Source organism: Heteronotia binoei, chromosome 17 (assembly GCF_032191835.1).
Source record: "Heteronotia binoei isolate CCM8104 ecotype False Entrance Well chromosome 17, APGP_CSIRO_Hbin_v1, whole genome shotgun sequence".
Classification (NCBI taxonomy): Eukaryota; Metazoa; Chordata; class Lepidosauria; order Squamata; family Gekkonidae; genus Heteronotia; species Heteronotia binoei.
Window position 1 is genome coordinate 37,492,380 of NC_083239.1, and position 21,444 is coordinate 37,513,823.

Consider the following 21,444-nt stretch of genomic DNA (forward strand, 5'->3'; position numbering starts at 1 on the left):
ATTTGCAAAAGTTATGGCAATGAGATTTAAAAAATGTATAACACAATTGATAGGGAATGATCAATTCAGGTTTATGCCTCAAAAGAATTTAGTAGAGGCAGTTAGGAAGGTGATGGGTATGGTTTATTTAGCTAAAAATAAGGATTTGCCGCTTACGCTTTTGGCGTTGGATATTTATAAGGCCTTTGATTCTGTGGATTGGACGTACATGAAGATTATATTTCAAAAGTATAGGTTTGAGGAGAAATTTCAAAATATGATTGAGGCAATATATTCTAAATCCAAGGCGTTGATAGGAGTTGGTGGATCAGTAGAGGGATATGTTCAGGTAATGAGTGGTACGAAGCAGGGATGCCCTTTATCCCCTATGTTATTTATTTTAGCATTGAAACCGTTAGTGAATAAATTAAAAAAGTACAAAAGAATTATAGGCTTTGAAGTTCCAGGGAAAGGGAAAATAGATTGGAATCTCTTAACAATGTATGCAGATGACATGATGGTGACAATTAAGGATGTGGAGCCCGCAGTGGCACCTTTAAAAAAGATATTACAGGAATTTGAGGAAGTGTCAGGGTTAAAAGTGAATTTTTCAAAATCTTCGATGATGTGTGTTAATGTAAAACCAGGGTTACAATTAGCAGCTTCAAAAATTTTGGGTATTCCCATAGCAAATAAAATGGTGAAATATCTAGGGGTAAATATTCCTAGGAATATTAAAAAAATATTTGAGTATAATTATAAAAGAATCTGGAGTGGAATTCAAGTTAAAATGAGAGACTGGAGGAAGAGGAAAGAATCAATTAGTACAAGGAATGCTATGGTTAAAATGTTTCTAGTTCCTAGGTTGACTTATTTATTTTATGTATTGCCTTGGCATATACCAGAACACGTACTGAAGAGGTGGCAAGGAGATATAGATAGATTTGGTTTTGCATCAAAAAAACCCAAGGACAGCTAGTAGGTATAGATATTATGGTATTAAAGATGGGGGATGGGAGATTCCCAATATAATTTACTATTATGATGCATATCAATTAAGGCACTTAATGACTTGGTTGGAGGGAGAGCTAGGAGAAGAGCTGAACGGGATAGAAAAGGAAAATTTAGAGGTAGTAGGGAGGAAAGGAAAGTTTATTTGATAGAACGAAAAGGAGGAAGAAGATAGGTGATAAATTATCAACCTTTATGGGGCCCAGTAGGGTATGGGAGAAGTGGAAAAAAGAACTCGCTCCGGAGATATCATCTATTACTAAAATGTGGTATTATGATAAATTTGCTCCATTAAGGGGATCACTGTCAAAGGAAGTAGGAGATAAACTGAAGAGGATTACGATTCGAGAATTGAAAGAGGTTTGGGGTACTGATGGGGTAAAGAAAGAGGAGTATAATATTTTGAATAATATTAATTGGTTGTTAAAAAGTCAAATCTCCTCATTGTTGAAGGAGGAAGAACTTAAAAATATTGGTAAAAGAATTAATACTCCCTTTGAAAAATTGGTGAAAGAGTATGGAGAAGATAAGTCAAAAATAGTTTCAAAATTGTATAAGATTTTATTAGGTACAGGGAAATCCCCGAGAGAATTTTTGAAGGAATATTGGGAAACAGATATTGAAGATAAAATTTTAGATGAAGATTGGGAGAGGATTTTTAGATTACATCCCTTTGCTATAACATCTAGGTTAATGCAGGAGCAGGGATTGAAGATGATACAGAAATGGTATTATACACCCATTAAGATGTATTATATTTCTAAATCAGGGAGTAAAAATTGTTGGAGGAAATGTGGAGAAATTGGAACTTTCAGTCACATGTGGTGGGATTGTCCCTTAGTGAAAAAATTCTGGGTGCAGGTTGGCATAGAGATGACAAAGATTATGGGAAGAAAAATAAGTATATCTAAAGCAATGGCAATTATTAATTTGGATGGTGTGGGATTAAGATCAAAAGAGGATAGTAAATGGATTAATTTGATGTTAGTAGCAGCAAGACAAGTGATAGCAAGGAATTGGAAAGAAGCTGAGGAACTGACAATTAATCATTGGAGGGATAAAATGAATAATATAATAATACTGGAGTATTTAACGATGAAGATATGAAGAATGAACGGATTAAAGGTTAGGGAACAGGAGGAGGGCTGGTTTAGAAAGATGGTGAGGTATTTGGAAAAGTTTAAACAATTTAAGATGATTGGTTGGTTAATAAGAAAATGAATGGATAAGAAGTTTAAATAGAGTGATGGAGTTGTATTTGGATGAAATGTTAATAGTTATAAATATATGGAATATTATAATGTATTTATGGCCTGGGACTCTCACAGAGGTGGAGTGGTGTTGGAATATATAACAATAAAATTATTTTTAAAAAAAGAATAAGATATTTTGGCTCAGATAATAAATGAGATTTACAGAGGGGGGTTTTTGCGTAAATTTAGTGTAATTTGATGTCCTCAAATTGTATCTCTTTCTGAACTCCATGTGAGGGTGATTAGTTCCAATAATGTGCCTTTAAGATTCTTTGCTTGTGGCATCAGATGGCAATATAGCTGTCCTCTTTCTTCAGGAGATCATCACAGGAATCCGTTCTTTGAAAATCAGTTTGATGGGAGACTGTGTGTTTGGGATGACCAACAGGTGTACCTAAGTTGCAAGCCATATTGTCTTCTAACTCAGATTATGTCAAATATTGAGTTAAATCGTCTTAAATAAAAAAAAGTTTAATTTGGAAAACCTGAGGATGAACCATAGAAAGGAACAAGATAGAAGTTTAGGTGTATGTTATACAATATGCAGATTTTTCAGATGGTATCAATAAACATCAAGAAGAAGAAGATTTAATTTATATCCCGCCCTATACTCTGAAAATTCAGAGTCTCAGAGTGGTCACAATCGCCTTTACCTCCCCCCCCCCCAACAGACACCCTATGAGTTAGGTGGGACTGAGAGGGCTCTCACAGAAGCTGCCCTTTCAACGACAACTCTGAGATAGCTATGACTGACCCAAGGCCATTCCAGCAGGTGCAAGTGGAGGAGTGGGGAATCAAATCTGGTTCTCCCATATCAGAGCCAATGCACTTAACCACTACACCAAACTGGCTCTCTCAAAAATAACTACTTGGGGCTTTTTTGTTTTAATTTAATTTTTTTTTTCAATTTAATGTTGGTATTATTTATTTTATTTTTATTTATTTTATTCAATTTTTAGCTCGCCCTTCCCATAGGACAGGTTCAAGGTGGATCTCCTACACATCTATCTATTGTACACATGATCAGCACTGTTCTTTTCATTGGAATATGGTCTTTGGCGCATTTTGCTTCTCAGTTTCTAAAATAGTCCCTCAGTAATCACTTACAAAATCTCGTGCACCAGTTTAGGCCTCCAAGGTAATATTGCTGCACTGTGAGGAAGGCATGACTATAGATTTTATGTCATGGATCTACCAGTAATTCCCACAGATGAAAGATATTCTTTTCAAAAGAGCATGACTTTCTCATCACATTGGGGTACTCATTAAATGCTCTACTTGTTTCTTCGTCACAGGACATGTAAAATGAAATGAAGATGTGATGTTAACAGGATTAATTTTTGCTGACCTCATAATACAGATGTCAACAGATGTGAACTTCCAGAAAATGTTTAGCCCTTTTGGTCCAAAGGCACTTGAAATGTGAGCTTAGGCTCTTATCAACAAGTAAATGTGTAGTTTTACCTCTTCCCGGTAAAGGAATGTCATTTGTAGGGGTTAATTACTGTTGGTATTTTTTAAACTGCAGAAATAGTTTTCTAAACTTTCTTAGGTGGCAGATGTTCTAACAGAACAAATAAATGTCTACATTGCCAGTTATCTCATGGAAAACCATTTTGAAATCTCAAGTATGCATTCTATCTTGACCTTTCTTTTAGCACCTTTCAAATCCAACAGCTATTCCTGGAGCACTTTTGATAGTTGGAAGGATGGCGATTACTGATGGCCTCAGTGTGGATGATATGAATAAAGTGATGGGATCTGCTGTCAAGAAGACAGTAAAATGGTGGAGATGAAGATACAAGAACAATGGCAGAAAGTCTTCGACATTCTGGACATCGATAAAAATGGCTATATTGGGGAAAATGCATTAAAGGGTTTTTTGCAAAATTTTGAGTTAGAAAGCCGGGATTTGACTCTCTTGAAAGCTGGAGATGCAGATGGAGATGGCAAAGTAAGTTTTGAGGAATTAATATGCTTGATGAGCCAGTTTGGTGTAGTGGTTAAGTGTGCGGACTCTTATCTGGGAGAACCGGGTTTGATTCCCCACTCCTCCACTTGCACCTGCTGGAATGGCCTTGGGTCAGCCATAGCTCTGGCAGAGGTTGTCCTTGAAAGGGCAGCTGCTGTGAGAGCCCTCTCCAGCCCCACCCACCTCACAGGGTGTCTGTTGTGGGGGAGGAAGGTAAAGGAGATTGTGAGCCGCTCTGAGACTCTTCGGAGTGGAGGGCGGGATATAAATCCAATGTCTTCTTGGTGCATTCATAGAAAAAGGCTTTGACCAGTCAGGACCCTTCATCCACCATTCAGTACCTGATTCCACCAGTTCTCTGCTGAGCTCCATAGGTCCTCTCCTGTTTAGTTATGTTGCCTTATACTCCAACTCTGTTCTCTGCAGCCTTCTAACTCTGTAATTGTGCTGAAGGGAGCTGCTGAAGCAATAAAGGTCACATCAATGCAGAATAAAAATGTGTATTGTTCATTAACTGTAGCAATGGGCAGAAACCAAACAACAAAGTACAATTTGTGAATTTTGCCCCATTTGGTTTGTGAACAAAGGTTTTTTGATGAGTCTACCATGACAAATTTCCATAAAATTTTAAAGCAGTTTGTTGCAGTTTGTGGCAATTCATTGGTAGAGCAGAAAGCTTTCTTCTTTCTTTTCCTCACCAGAAGCACTTCTTCCTTCAGCAGTTTCTTTAAAATTTAAAGGGACTACACGGGAAAGCCCAAAGCAGACAAGCAACAGGGTTCCCTTTGTGGAGAAAGGCAGAATATACATGGAGAAAATATGTGACATGAAGGGCATATAAAAGGTAGATTGGTGGGTGGATGTGAAGAAGGGAAGGAAATGGGTAAAGTTGAGGACATGAAAGTTGAGGATATGGAAATAGTTTGAGGAGTGGATGGAGGACAAAGTGAGGTGCTCCCTGCAAGTCTTTGCAGGTTACTTCCAGTGAAAATGGGCCCAGCTACAATTTTTCTTGTAAGAGGCTGCCAAGGAGAGGAAGGAAGGAAGGAAGGAAGGAAGGAAGGAAGGAAGGAAGGAAGGAAGGAAGGAAGGAAGGAAGGAAGGAAGGAAGGAAGGAAGGAAGGAAGGAAGGAAGGAAGGAAGGAAGGAAGGAAGGAAGGAGGCACATAATCTGTTTAACTGTTGGGTAGAAAGTAGAGAAGGAAACAGGAAAAGGGGAAAGGCTAGGATGATGTCAGGGGAGAGAAAGAGGAAAGGACAATAAGATCCCCACTCATACCCTTGCGAGGATCCACTTTTTCATTGATCTGTCTGCACAGTGGATTTGTACTAAACTGACATTAAGTGTTGTGGCAATTATTTGAGTAGTGAAAACACACATACACACAAACAGGGAAAATGGGACTATTTTAGTATGCCTCTCACTGGAATGAAGTGAGGAATATAACACCTAGCCTCATCCAAACAAAATGCCCAAGAAGAGAAAATAATAATATTGGGAAACTCCTGTCCATAAGTCCTGTTAAGGCATTTTCCAAGCTCCTCATTTGAATCCAATGACTTTGGGCAACTTCATTGTGAACAGGATGATTTTGTAATTTTTTATCTTTAGTTCCTTCTTTTCAACACCCCTCCCACCTTCTGGTTGAGTTGGAAGAACTCAGGGATCTCCATTTTGATTTATAACTGAAAGGAGACTAGACTCTCAAAAGCTTATACTCTCCAAATCAAGTTGTTCTCTAAAATGCTATTGGACTTGAATCAAGTATCTACAATGTAAAACTGGCAAAATGAGACCTGGAGCACAAAGTACAGGACCACACTTCCCTACATAGACATGAAAGGTGATAATTCTCTACTATGGGAGAAATGTGCCTGATTCCACAAGGAGCATTGACTTATTTCCTCACAGCCTTCCAACAGGCAAAATCTGATGAGAAAGATGATATACATCTATCAGCAGAGTTGAAATACTCATAGTTGATGGGTTTGCTATAGTCTATATAAAATAATAATAAGCCTGCTTCAGCGGGGACGGCAGGGTATAAATAAAAAATTATTATTATTATAAACAAAGTTAATATTTCATAATTCTGGATATTTCTTGAAAAAGCTTGTTTTACACACTGTGGAAAGAGTGGTCTAATAGGATAATCCTCAGTATCTTATATATATGCCTCAGAAGAAGAATTTGGGATTCTTAGAAAACTTGTATTCCTTCCTTTAAAGCTCACTGAAAATTTTAGAAAATGTTTATGAAACATGGCACTTCCAAAAGAGAAAAAGGTAGCCTTAACTGTTGCCCCTTGACATTTGGGCAAAGAAGAAAGGCAAAAAGAATGGCAGAAAGAACCTGAAGTTTCATCTTGGCTTCTCTTGAGGTCTCTGTGAGGTCTCTGATGTGAAGACTGGGGTCCTTCATAAGAACATAAGAGAAGCCATGTTAGATCAGGCCAATGGCCCATCCAGTCCAACCCTCTGAGTCACACAGTGGCCAAAAAAAAATTATATATATACATACATATACATACACACACACACACACACACACACACATATATATATATACACACTGTGGCTAATAGCCACTGATGGACCTCTGCTCCATATTTTTATCTAACTCCCTCTTGAAGGTGGCTATACTTGTGGCCACCACCACCTCCTGTGGCAGTGAATTCCACATGTTAATCACCCTTTGGGTGAAGAAGTACTTCCTTTTATCCGTTTTAACCTGTCTGCTCAGCAATTTCATCGAATGCCCACGAGTTCTTGTATTGTGAGAAAGGGAGAAAAGTACTTCTTTCTCTACTTTCTCCATCCCATGCATTATCTTGTAAACCTCTATCATGTCACCCCCGCAGTCGACGTTTCTCCAAGCTAAAGAGCCCAAAGCGTTTCAACCTTTCTTCATAGGGAAAGTGTTCCAACCCTTTAATCATTCTAGTTGCCCTTTTCTGGACTTTCCTTTTTGAGGTGCGGCGACCAGAACTGCACACAGTACTCCAAATGAGACCGCACCATCGATTTATACAGGGGCATTATGATACTGGCTGATTTGTTTTCAATTCCCTTCCTAATAATTCCCAGCATGGCGTTGGTCTTTTTTATTGCAAATGCACACTGTCTTGACATTTTCAGTGAGTTATCTACCACGACCCCAAGATCTCTCTCTTGGTCAGTCTCTGCCAGTTCACACCCCATCAACTTGTATTTGTAGCTGGGATTCTTGGCCCCAATGTGCATTACTTTGCACTTGGCCAAATTGAACCACATCTGCCACATTGACGCCCACTCACCCAGCCTCAACAGATCCCTTTGGAGTTCCTCACAATCCTCTCTGGTTCTCACCACCCTGAACAATTTAGTGTCATCCGCAAATTTGGCCACTTCACTGCTCACTCCCAACTCTAAATCATTTATGAACAAGTTAAAGAGCATGGGACCCAGTACCGAGCCCTGCTGCACCCCACTGCTTACCGTCCTCCACTGCGAAGACTGCCCATTTATACTCATTCTCTGCTTTTTATTACTCAGCCAGTTTTTGATCCACAAGAGGACCTGTCCTTTTACTCCATGACTCTCAAGCTTTCTAAGGAGCCTTTGATGAGGAACTTTATCAAAAGCTTTCTGGAAGTCAAGGTAAACAACATCTATCAGGTCTCCTTTGTCCATATGTTTGTTCACCCCCTCAAAGAAATGTAACAGGTCAGCTGCTGTTTTTATACCATGAGTCTGCCCATAAATTTAAGTGTTCAGTTGGCCCACATGTAATACTTTTATTGTCAAGAAGACAGACCACTCTAACAACACGAAAAGGTTAACTTCTAAAAAAAAAGTTAATCACACGCAGTTCTGGCATTAGGGGTTCTGGCACCCCAAGCTGAACACTGTGGCTGCGCCTCCTCCTAGGATTCAATTCGTGCATGCATTGCGCACTTGGCCCAATGATGTCACCAGAAATGAAGTCATCAGGCCGCACATGCTTTGTGTGAAAGCTCAGCCTGCCTCTCTCACACTTCAGAGGGTGCCAGAAAAAGGCAACCTCTTTGTTTCTTTCTTGTCTTCCACCCCCCTCCCTCCACTCCTTTCAGCCTTTGAAAGAGACAGGCAGGAAACACCCACGCTGCCACTGTCGTTGGAAGCTGTGGGGGGAAAGCGCATCTGAAGTGCTGTGGAGAGGAGGGGAGGGAAAGATTCCCGTGGGGCCCCCTCTGAAGTGGGAGAGGGCCAGGCAAGGGGTGGGCTGAGCTGCACATTGAGAAAGAATGCATGGCTTCACCTGCCCCTTGCCCAGAAAAGAATGGAAAGGGTAGGTATGAGTGGGGATGGGAAGGGGCTGCCCCCAGCCCTCCCTGCCCCTGTGGTGAGGTGGCACCCCAGGCGGGGCGGCCACCTACTTCACTGACTCCCACGTGCTGGCCCTGATCACATGAGGAAAAATGTTTGAGTTCAGTGCCAACCTTAGTGTAAAAAGTACAATGCATTATTCATCCTCAGCTGGCTTCTATGGAAATCTCCCTCCCGATCCTTGTTCTAATTTTCTTGTGCCAAAGATCAAGAGATCTGAGGTTTGGCACATCCAGAGATTCTGGGGCCCTGGCCAGAAGTTCAGGATGGGGCCCTGGAATCACTGCCGCCACCACCACATCAGGGCCATGTGAGTATAATCCTCACTCTATGCAAGTTGGTTGGAAGCCAGTGGTGCCATCAGAAGACAGCTGTCAGAGTTATGTGAGACAGGGGCAAATGGTTCCAGAATCCCACTCTTCTTCTTCCTCTCATCCCTTATATGGGTGGTTGCCCCCTAAACATGGAATTCAGCTGTGCCTCTTGCTCAATTGCTAAGACTACCCTTAGCCCAACAAAGATGTCATTAAGCCATAAGAAGGAAAGCCTTTCCCATGAGGAGTGGCTATGGTTCAGTGGAAAAGACTTTGTTTTGCACGCAGTTCACAGGTTTTTGCAAATTCTCAGGTTCAATCCCCAGGAGTTCTAGTTTAAAAAGTACCAGGCAGTAGACAATGTGGTGCAGTGGTTAAATGTGGCAGACTCTAATCTGGAAGCCTGGTTTGATTTCCACTCCTGCACATGAAGTCAGTAGGGTGAACTTTGGTCAGTCATTGCTCTCAGAGCTCTCTCAGCCTCACCTACTTAACTGGGTATCTATTGTGAGGAGAGGAGGAGAAGGTGATTGCAAGCTGCTCCAAGATTCAGTGAACAGCGGGTAAAAAACAACTTCTTCTTTCCCATTAATACACACCTTACAACAACACAAGAGATTCACTCCAAATATTGAGGGTCACACAGATTTAGGTAATTTGGGGAACATAGGTTCAGTCCTTGAACTCTTCAGTTCAAAAGACTAGGCAATAGGTAATAGGAAAGATCTCCTGGAGAGCTGCTGACAGTGTGAGTAGACAACATTGACCTTATTGGCCAATGCTCTGAGAGGGCACCTTCATGTGTTTCCATGTGTGTTAATGGTCCACGTAAGGACTTTTCTGCAACAGAGCAAGAGGTATGCTAATCTGTTCCAGCAAGCTTGAACAATACCACGGGACTTCTGTTTAAACTTTTTAAAGGAAAATAGGGTGTTTTTTTTCAGACCTGAATGTTTTAGGAATAGAGCTAAAAAATCCATTTTCACATAGGTTTTAAGAGCTTTTAATTGGGGAGAGGTACTGTTAAAACGTCAGTTTTTGTTGTAGCTTTTGCTTTGTTTTTCTGAAGTCATCCTATGTTGTGTCTGTTGATTTACTCTCAGATGGCATGAGCTGGTGGATGTTTCATTGGGCGTTTTCGCACTGACCTTAATCGGCAGCGACGTCCCTCTTTACCGCGCAGGATCTGTGCGGATTTCGCACCAATTGCTGCGGAGCACCCGGAAGAGCCGCAAAGTCCCGCGGCTTTTGCGGCGCAAATGTAAACTGGTTTTTGGCGGTTTACATTTGCGCCACAAAAGCCGCGGGACTTTGCGGCTCTTCCGGGTGCTCCGCAGCAATTGGTGCGAAATCCGCGCAGATCCTGCGCGGTGAAGAGGGACGTCGCTGCCAATTAAGGTCAGTGCGAAAACGCCCATTATGTTTGCTTATGTCTGTTGAAATGGGGGAGGGGGCACCTGAACTGGATGACCCAATCTGGTCCAGTTTCATTGGAGTTTGAAAACTAAACAGGGTCATCCCTTATTAGTATATGGAAGGGAAACCACCAAGGAAGTCTAGATTAACTACACAGATCCAAGCTATAGCAAACTAATTCTGTACGTCTATTGCCTTAGAAAACCAATGGAGTCACCATAAGTCAAAAGGAACTTGACAGGAGTTTCTCCCATCAAAATCATGGTTCATAAAGCATCTTGAAGGATTCGATGATCCAAAATAAGAGGCACAGCTTTAAAATCAATTATGCCAAGTATGCTACAGAGTGGAAACTGCTGCCCCTTCACTATTTGATCAAACTTCTATATAACAGAGGCCTCTTATAATTCAATACATTTAACAGGATGATTATCCCATGCTATTAATCATGCAAAAATGTTGATGTAGTTTATTTTCATCTATACCTACTTACAAAAGGGTCCATCTTTTTTTCTTCATCTGCATTTGTGAAAATCTTATCAAAATGCCAATACAGTGAGACCTTAGTCCTATAAGAAAAGCAAGGATTTATATATTTAAAATCCCTGGGAAACTCTTATTTCTTCTGCCAAGAAAATACATTTTTTCACTTATAGTGGTATCCCACGGCTGGCATCTGTCAATAAACTGTTGTTGGTGGGGAACTTATATTTTCCATGTCACATCGAGGCCATGACATCACTTTGGCACAACCCAGAAATGATGTCACCAGATCAAGGTGAGGCCCTAGTGACATAGTTTGTAGCAAATGCTAAAATACTGCTTGACATGATGCTGTCATTTGTGGGTTGCATGGAAAGTGACATCATGATTATGCATCAGTGTCCCCCCTTTTCCCTGGCATTTTTCCCACCACCCAGTAAGAGGTCATGGGCAGAGGAGGGTGACAGCTTTTCCTAGGCTCCTAGGAAATGATGATTAATGTGATAGCCTTTCATTTTAATATTGCATTCCTCTTGGTCCCAGAAGAATGTCTCTTACACAGTGTGATATATTTGATTTCAACTTAAATACAACCATCTGTTTAGTCTTTGCTAGGCATATGGAGTCGATTGTGCCTAGATAGAAGGAAAGGTCATGAAAACTGGGTGCGTTACAGAAACTAGTATTGTTTTCAGTTGTACAAAAGTCAAAAGATGTAAATCATTTGGATGTTTATTGAAATTTTGTGATTTACTGTGACGCAGGATGTAAAGTAGTGGTAGGTGATATATGTTTGTATACATAATTATTTTCCTAATTAAAGAAAACAGAAGGAAATATCTTCAGTTCAGTTGTATTAATAAATCTAAAATATGTCCTAGGTAAGACACATTAATCAGAATAATTAAACCTTAGAACAAGGGGTATATTCTTGCAGATTGTATTTATGTAGGAAATTATTACAACATATGAACAGTATTCCGGGAACTTGGATTCATTTTACAGTTTGTTCTTGTTATGTCCTGCATTCTAATCTCTATGTACAGCACAGCACACACTACAGAGGCGACCAGTGGAATCCCACTGGTCCCCAGATGCAGCTTGCTCATACGCACCGCCAATCAAGATCTGTGGCGGGAAGTTTAACTGACCAGGATTGGACCTGGCCTCACGGAGGGTTGTTCCGGGGCATGTATATAATCGGGACCTGGCCCGCCATTCTCCCTCTTGTGATTTACCAGCTAAGAAAGTATGTTGCCTTCAACACGTCTCGTCATCGAGTACATTACAGTTCTCCTCTCGTTATTTTCCTTCCCAACTTTGTCCTTTTATTTATTTTTATTTATTTATTTATTTGGGATTTATATCCCGCCCTTCCCACGAATGGCTCGTTTGTTGGCTTATTTAAAATACTTTTTCTACATGAAAGACATGGAAATCCCACCTACATTCTATTTCTGTTTTATTCTGGTTCAAGAGTGGGCCTATAGTTTTGAATCCCTAGAATCTATCATCTAGAATTGATCATCATCTCTAGAATTCATTATCTCACATGAACCTCAGATTTGTCAAAAATTCATGTGAGGATGAGGACTGATTCTTAAAACCTCTAACCTATAGAAAGGCTGGCAGGTCCATTTCCATTCTTGTTCACTAGGCAGAGTGGCCATACCTGAGGGTTTCAAAGAAAGAGCATTGTCTTCATAAGCCACTCCATCTCTATGATCATGCTGAGCACAGGAGCTTAGCTACTGGATGCCTTTACTGAATGAGGACCCACGTTTGATACCCTCCTGATTGTGAACTGAGTGATTTTCCTGCTAGAGTTTGGGGAAGAAGTGCACTCAGGGATCATGGTCATGCATGAGAGGTCGGGCCAGATGATGCCTTATGTGGCCAGTAATCCAGGTGATTTGCATTGGCAGTCTTGAAGGGTCTTGGTGAGGTAGCCCCTCACCATCACTTCTGCCAAATCCTGTTCTTGCACACCCATCATCCCTGCCACTGCTGACTTCCTGGTTCACTACTGATAACAAGGCATGGGGCTTCTCACTTGTTGAGTTCTTTGAAGCAAAGGTGCTGGGCTGAGGCTCCCCCTCCCCAGCCTCTTCTACCCACTCTTTCCTCTGGCCTCATTTTTTGACCTATAGCCTCTGCAGTCTCTGCAAAGCTCATGGTTTCATTGCATGAGCTCTGCATTCAGGAAATAAATGTTGCTTTTTGAAGAGGGGGGCGGGCTGCACAATCTATACACACCAGTTTGTATTGCCTTTTATTGCAGAGAGGATGCAATCTGGTGTTTCTTTTAAACAATTTTATTAATAGCATATGGTAACAATATCCATTTATATCATCTCTATTCCTAACCCATATGATATTTTCTAGTCCCCCCTCCCCCATTTCTAGACTCCCGCCAAAGTTATATACAAGTTCAGTTATAAAGGTACCTTTAACTGTAACAATCTAAATTCATATTCTACTTTTTTTAATACTCATTATTAAAAAATTGTCCAATGTCTTTTTACGTTCCATTCTTTCTCTACATAACCTCTAAATTTCTTTCAATCCCTTTTAAACACTTCTAAATCATAGTCTCTTAGAATTCTTGTTAGTTTATCCATCTCATTCTACGATAAAACTTTCACAATCCAATCCCATTTCTCTGGTATTTTTTCTTGCTTCCACAACTGCGCATACATTGTCCTAGCAGCTGAGAGCAAGTACCAAATTAAAGTTCTATCTTCTTTTGGAAATTTTTCCATTTGTAATCCCAACAGAAAAGTCTCTCCTACTTTCTTAAAGACATAACCCAGAATCTTAGATATTTCTTGTTGTATCATCTGCCAGAACTTTTTCGTTCTTTCACATGTCCACCACATATGATAAAAAGAACCTTCATGTTTCTTACATTTCCAATATCTATCCGACATATGTTTACTCATCTTTGCCAGTTTTTTAGGAGTCATATACCACCTATACATCATCTTAAAATAATTCTCTTTAATACTCTGACATGTTGATATTCTCATAGAGTTCTTCCAAAGATACTCCCATGTCTCCATTTGTATTTCCTTGTTTGCATTGATTGCCCATTTAATCATTTGAGATTTTACTACTTCTTCTTCTGTAGACCATTTCAGCAATAACTTATATATTTTCGATATTAATTTTTCATTATCTCCAAGCAGAACTTTTTCCATTTCTGTTTGTTCGCATCTAATTCCTTCAGATTTAATATCATTTTCCATCAAACTTTTTATTTGTTGCATTTGAAACCAGTCATATTTATTGTTCAGCTCTTCAGCAGATTTTAATTCATCACCTTGGATCTTTAGTAATTGATTATATGACAACCCTCTCTCTTCATCAGATTCAACCGTTATTTTTATTACTTCTGCTGGAACTATCCATAATGGCTTTCTTTCATCACCATATTTCTTGTATTTCCATGTATTTAACAAATTATTTCTAATATAATGGTGAGGGGGAAAAAATCCATCTTTTTTTCCCATAGTACATATAAGCATGCCAGCCGAATTTGTTTCCATGAGCTTCTAGCAATAAAAGTTTTTTTATTTAACAACATCATCCAATCCTTTATCCATGCCAAACAAACTGCATCATGATATAATCTTAGATCTGGAAGCTGAAATCCTCCCCTCTCTTTAGCATCTGTAAAAATTTTCATCTTGATCCTTGGTTTTTTCCCAGCCCATACAAATTCTGAAATCTTCCTTTGCTTCCTTACAAAACAACCCCTGGGCAGAATGATCTGTAATGTCTTTACGATAAACATATGTTTTAATGTCATATTGTCATCTGATTTCCAAGAGAGTTCACAGAGAATTTAGGAAATTATTTGAAGAAGAGGAATACTAGCTGGGCTCCCTTCTCATTCAAATCTTAGCAGTGCCCTCCTTGAGATTCATTGCTACTTAAAATGAAAGAACAACATGATGTTACAGACTTTTTGGTGCTGATGGCTGTGGCCTTCCATGGTAATCTTTCTTAATATTTGTACAGCCAATTAATTTTTTTTATATAGCTAAACTAGGGAGCTGCAGCAAACTGCTCATCTGAACAACTCTAGAAGTGGCATGAATTTTGCATACAAGTTTCCATTTTCTTGATTGTCAAGTTTGTTGCCAAATTTCAATGTGGTAGACCACTTATAACAACCATGGAAGTTGCTCATTCAGTTCAAGTGACCATCTAATTTTCCTTTAAGGATGTATATTTTCTCCAACCAAACCCAGGTAATGAATATAATCATGGAGATCATGGCAAGTGCTGGCCATTGATACGCTGAGGACCTTAGGCATGTTTCTGACCCTGGCATGCAACAGGCTCATCTCCAAAAGAGCCACCCAACAAGCAGCAACAGCTCCTGAAGTCGATGGATGACCTCCTCACATACCTTCTGGCTGAAACCAGATGGTCGGTTTGGGGCGGCTTGCTGCCACCCCAAAGAAAGCCAGCTGGAAGGAGAGCGTCCCGGAGCGTCCAGATGGCACTGGAAGAAGGGGCGGGCCTCGGGTGGCCAGGGGGCATCTGGGACACTCTCACATTCCGCTCACGGCTTCCCGGGTGCTCATAAGGCATCCTCCGGCCTTCCAGACGGCCAGGTGCTGCCTCAGAGCCACCTCAGTGAAAAGGGACCACTTTCCAAGTGGTGCCTTTTTGAGGAGGTTGGAGCGTCCTCGAGGATGGGGTAAGTGCAGGACAGGGGCGGGTGGCAGATGTTGCCATCTGGACAAGTTTTGTGGGTCAACTTCAGAGGCATCTCTGAGTCAACCCAAAGTGCCGGTCTGTAATGAGCCTCTGTTTCCCTTTTCCCAACTCCTCAATGAACTTGAAGTCATCGGGGGGGGGGGGGGGAAATGAATATTTCAATTAGTCCAGTGTGTTGTAGTTAATTAACAGCACACTTATACAACTAATCAATATAGTAGTTTCTTGAAACGTTATTTCCTGTTGTCTCTCAGTTCTGTGGTTGTCCTTCTTCCTAATCACATAACTTTGACAACCCACACTAAGGTGATCTCTCTTTGGCATTATGTGTTCCATTTCAGTGAATGAATTAAGGATGTATCATTCTCACAGAATTAATATCTGGCCATTCTCTATTCCTATAGAACATCTGGAGGGGCAGTTGTGTAAAAAGACCTCAGGATCTCTAGTAGGAAACTCTCAGCACCCCAGTTCTTTAAAGCAAAAGTTTTGAGGATTAGGTTTCAATCCCTGTTCATCACAGAACAGAAAGGAAAGTTTACAAGCAGTATCAAGAAGCAAGAAAGAAAAACTTTTCTTAAATCTGTTTTTGAATTGTTATGTCCTGCATTCAAATCTCTATGTACAGCACAGCACATGCTACAGAGGTGACCAGAGGAACCCCACTGGTCCCCAGATGTAGCTCGCTAATACGCACCGCCAATCAAGATCTATGGCAGGAAGTTTAACTAACCAGGATTGGACCTGGCCTGACGGAGGGTTGTTCCGGGGCATGTATATAATTGGGACCGGCCCGCCATTCTCTCTCTTGTGATGTACTTACTAATAAAGTATGTTGCCTTCAACACGTCTCGTCACTCAGTACATTACAGTGGCGACGAAGGTTTTTGGGAAGCAGGACTTGGCTCAGGCATACCAGCAACTTCCAGTAGACAACAAGACGGCAGAAGCCCAAACCATTCTGACTCACAGGGGAGCTTTTCGGGTGCTGCGGTTACAATTCGGAGTAAGCGTGGCTCCGGGGATTTTTCAGAGCATAATGGATTTTCTCCTTAAAGGGATCCCTGGAGTGCAACCGTTTTTTGATGATGTTCTGATCACCACCCCCAGATGCTGAGGAGTTCAGCAGCCGTCTGCGTGAGGTATCCACCGTTTCCAGGCAGCAGGACTCAAAGTCAAGCGGGAAAAGTGTTCCCTCGGGGTGTCGAGTGTTGAGTTCTTGGGGTTTGCTGTAGACGCCGTGGGGATCCACCCGACAGCCGACAAGACTAAGGCAATTGTCCACGCTCCGGCCCCCATGTGCAAGGCGGAGCTACAAAGTTTATTGGGGTAATTGAATCTTTATCATTCATTTTTGCCACACCAAGTAGCCATTGCGGAACCCCTTCATAGGCTCCTGGATAAAAATGCCCCGTGGATCTGGGGAAAGCAGCAGGCCGCCACTTTTCAGGCAGTCAAGGGCCTCCTAGTTTCTAACGACGTGCTCCACCACCTTGACGAATCCCTCCTAATGATTCTGGCGCGCGATGCCTCCCCCTACGGGGTGGGCGCCATCCTGGGGCACCAACTCCTGGACGGGAGGGAGGTTCCAGTGGCCTATTATTTAAGGACCCTGACCCTCGCTGAGCGCAACTACGCCCAGATTGACAAAGAGGCTTTAGCAATTGTGGTGGGGCTGCATAAATTTAACGACTACCTGTATGGTAGGAGTTTCACAATCGCCACAGACCATAAGCCGCTCCTGGGCCTCCTCGCCCCAGACCGCCAGATGCCGCAAATTCTGTCACAGCGCATCCTGCGGTGGAATCAGTTCCTCAATTCATACACATATGCCCTGGTCCTCCACCCAGGCAAAGCTATGGGACATGCGGATGTCCTCAGCCACCTGCCACTGCCCTCGATGGACCCGGACCCACCATGTCATGCTTATTGAGATGCTACCGGAGAGGCCCCTCCATGCCGCCGAGGTGGCTAAAGCCACAGGTCGAGACCGCATCCTTGCCCATGTTTTAGACTGGGTGGGGAGGGGATGGCCTGAGGGGAAATAGGCCGCAGAATTCAGGGCCTTCACAGCGCGCAGGGAAGAACTGTCCACACACAAGGGATGCCTTCTCTGGGGAAGCAGGGTGGTGGTTCCGCGCCCCCCCCCCCATTGCGGAAACAAGTGCTGGAAGCCCTACACAAAACACATCCAGGAATAGTGCGGATGAAGGCCCTAGCACGCAACTATGTGTGGTGGCTGGGAATGGATGAAGAGATTGAGGGGTGGGTTCGAAGGTGTCCACCTTGCCAAGAGCCCTGGTCTGATCTGCCTAGTGCCCCTGTCCACCGCTGGGAGTCCAATAGGAGGCCATGGTCCCGGTTACACCTTGACTTTGCAGGGCCATACCAGGGCCAAATATTCTTTATTCTGGTGGACTCATACACCAAGTGGTTGGAAGTTATTCCAGTAGCTTCCACCTCCACGGCGGCGGCGGTCAGAGCCCTGCGTAGGGTCCGTTGCACGCATGGTATTCCCAATAGCCTAGTCACAGACAATGGGACCGCCTTCACCTCCCGGGAATTCCGGGAGTTCGTAAACAGATACCTAATACACCACATCCAGTCCGCCCCCTTCCATCCGGCCACCAATGGCCAAGCAGAGCACATGGTGCGCACCACGAAAGAGGCTCTGGGGCGCATTATACAGGGGGATTGGGACCACCGCCTAGCAGCCTTCCTATTTGATAATGTGGGCATTGCATATCTTCAGTGCTTTGGCTGATCAGTTGGCAATATCCTCCGCAGTGGGGTTTTAGCCTTTTATTTCTGAGATTTTAGATCACTTTCAAAAGTAGGGCAACCTCTCCCCCCTATAATTAATGAAAGCTTGCCAACTGAAATGTACAGTTTCTATATAGTAAATTTTATCCTGCTCCAAATGCTTCTTCTAGAGCAGGTCTAATTTTTTTTTTTTAATTATGACAGCTGAGAAATTATCAAAAACATTTCAGAATTTCTATTGAGCTGAATAGGCCAATTAAACAATTGGATTCAAGAATATTGTAAAACCTTTGAAAAATTGTTCTAGATTTCCAGTTTAGATAGATGACGGAAGCAGTCAAGTGTTCCTACTAACATTGTTATGCCAGAAGTGTTAGTTCACTGGTATTTGAACTGCAAAACAACTGGCCATGTTATATATTAAACAAAGGAGGGAAGGCATTTAAAAGATGTGCAGTCCCTTTAAATGTGATGGCCAGAACTTCCTTTGGAGTTCAATTATGCTTATCACAACTTAGCTTCTGGCTCCACCCCCAAAGCCACCAGATATTTCTTGAATTGGACTTGGCAACCCTACCAAGAATTCTCTTTCAGTCTAACTTACCTTATGTAGCTGTCGTAACAAGGATGAGTAAAACACATGCACTGCACTGGGGGCTTTGGGAAACAGACAAGATAAAAAGTAGATGAATAGGCATTTTTTTTCTGTCCGGAACTCTAGGGTGATCTAGAAACCAGGTAGTTGTGGGTGGCAGTAGTTCTATGAGTTTCTGCCTTTTAAAACATATGAACACATTCCAGAAATAAATAATCAGTTCTATTTAAAAAAAAAATTGCCACCTTTAAAGTTGTAGGTGACATAACAGGTCTGCTCAGGGAAGACTCTGCAGTCACTTGCTACAACTTTCCCCCCTAGGGATGCAGTTAGGATGTATGCCAGAATGACCAGTTTGAGGCTGGTGATGACAGGAAGCACTTTAAAGATTACAATCCAGTCAGATATGGTATATAGATTCCTTATTTAACACTGGTTGCTAATAGATTCTGCATTATGAAGTGTATTGTTAAATGTCTGTATGTCTCCTTCTAAGTCTGTAGGAGCTAGAAAACATCTAACTGTAACTGCTCTAAGTTATTTTATGTTTCCAGCAACTTTAACTATGCCAGTTTCCCAAGCTATAGTTTAAGATAGAGAATGCTTACACGAATGTGTATGGGAAGTCTGTGTGTAGTATAAATATCATATAGGTGATATTCCACCCCTCCCCAGCCCATGGGCCCAAAGCTCTGCTGTAGGGTCTTATTTGCCTTCGAGTATAAGGACTAGTATCTATAAAATATCCTATTGCCTCAAGGCACATACAAACTGATCAGAGACAGACACTTCACTGAACGAAGACCTCTTTTGGATCTGGAGCAAGGGTGGCCAAACTTGCTAAACGTAACAGCCACATAGAATAAGTGTCCAATGTTTGAGAGCTGCAAGACATGAACATCACATGTTGGGAGAGAGGGATATTGGGAGTAAGGAAGGAAGGAAAGTTAAGAAAGTTTTTTTTTTTTCATGAAAGACAGAATTTGAGTTGTTCCCACCTATGCACTATACTTTTGTAGCACTGAAGATGCTCCTATGCTCCTATGAAAAAGCTGATGAAAACTTGTTTGCAGCCAGTTTGGCATATAGCCAATGTTATGCGGGTCAGCACAGCATTGCTTCATGCTTTATGTTTGTGAAAGATGGTATTCTCTTGTCTGTCTCAGAATTCCCCTGTAGGTCTAGGATCAAAAAAGAAAACCACCTATGATGATGTTATATTATTCTCAGTTTAAAAAATAAATAAATTTTAAAATGTTTAAAAATGTACAGAGTTTCAAGTTCAGTGTCCGTTTTTCCTGGGTTTTAAAACTGGTGTGTGTGGGGGGGCACTAATATGTGGTCTCACCTAGGACACCAAAAACGTTACCACCAGCCCTGTGCCTCCCAATAGTTCACAGATGAGAAGAGCAGCACAGGTGAGCCTTAGCTATTCTCATTCCAAAATACACATTCCAAAATATCCCTGTGCTGTAAAACTTTGTTTCTGCTTTGACCAGTATGCACTGTGTTAAGAGCCAAGAGGGTTGTACTACTTGGACTAAACTTGGAAAACATCATTGTGAAATGACAACATATGCACTGCATGGTGCCCTATTGATCTGGCTTATCAAACAAAGGTCAATTTGATCCATAACAGAGAAATTAACTTAAAACTTAAAACCTTTGTATGTCCTAAATTCTTGAATTCTGTCTGACTTCTGCTGATATCATAAATGCTACTAGCCTCATAAGGAGTAGTTACATTAAGAATGTCTCTGTCTGCTTCAATTGGATCTAGCGGTGTATTCAATAAGATAAAGTGCCTGGTGATGTATGTTCTAAACCTAATCTCAGAGATAAAATAGGAAGATAAAAGATGAAGGAATAAACCACAAACAGTTGCCTACCATCAAGGCTTTTTTTCCTGGTAAAATAGATGTTGGAACTCTCAAGACAGAAATGAATGAGAAACACATGGATGCACTTAATGAACTTTTAAATATTTTCTAAGAACTTTGTTTCTACAAAGAAGTTTCAGCACTCTACCATGTCCTCCAGGGGAGAAAAAAAAAGGCCTGCCTACCATTGAGAAATGCCTGCTATCTTTATGGTCATTATTTAATCTTTACGATTATCTTTGTAATCACGTTTTGAAAAGCACTTTGAAGAAAAGTAATCAGTAAATGTAGTAAGAAGAGCCCCGTGGCACAGTGGTAAAGCTGCAGTACTGCAGTCCTAAGCTCTGATCAATACCTGAGTTCGACCCCAGGGGAAGCTGGATTCAGGTAGCCAGCTCAAGGTTGACTCAGCCTTCCATCCTTCCAAGGTTAGCAAAATGAGTACCCAGCTTGCTGGGGGGAAAGTGTAGATGACTGGGCAAGGCAATGGCAAACCACCCCGTAAAACGCCTGCCATGAAAAAGTTGTGAGAGCAACGTCACCCCAGAGTCAGAAACAACTGGTGCTTGCACAGGGGACTACCTTTACCTTTTAAGCTGCAGTACTTCAGTCCAAACTCTCTGCTCATGACCTGAGTTCAGTCTCGGCGGAAGCTGGGTTTTCAAATAGCTCGAGGTTGACTCAGCCTTCCATCCTTCCG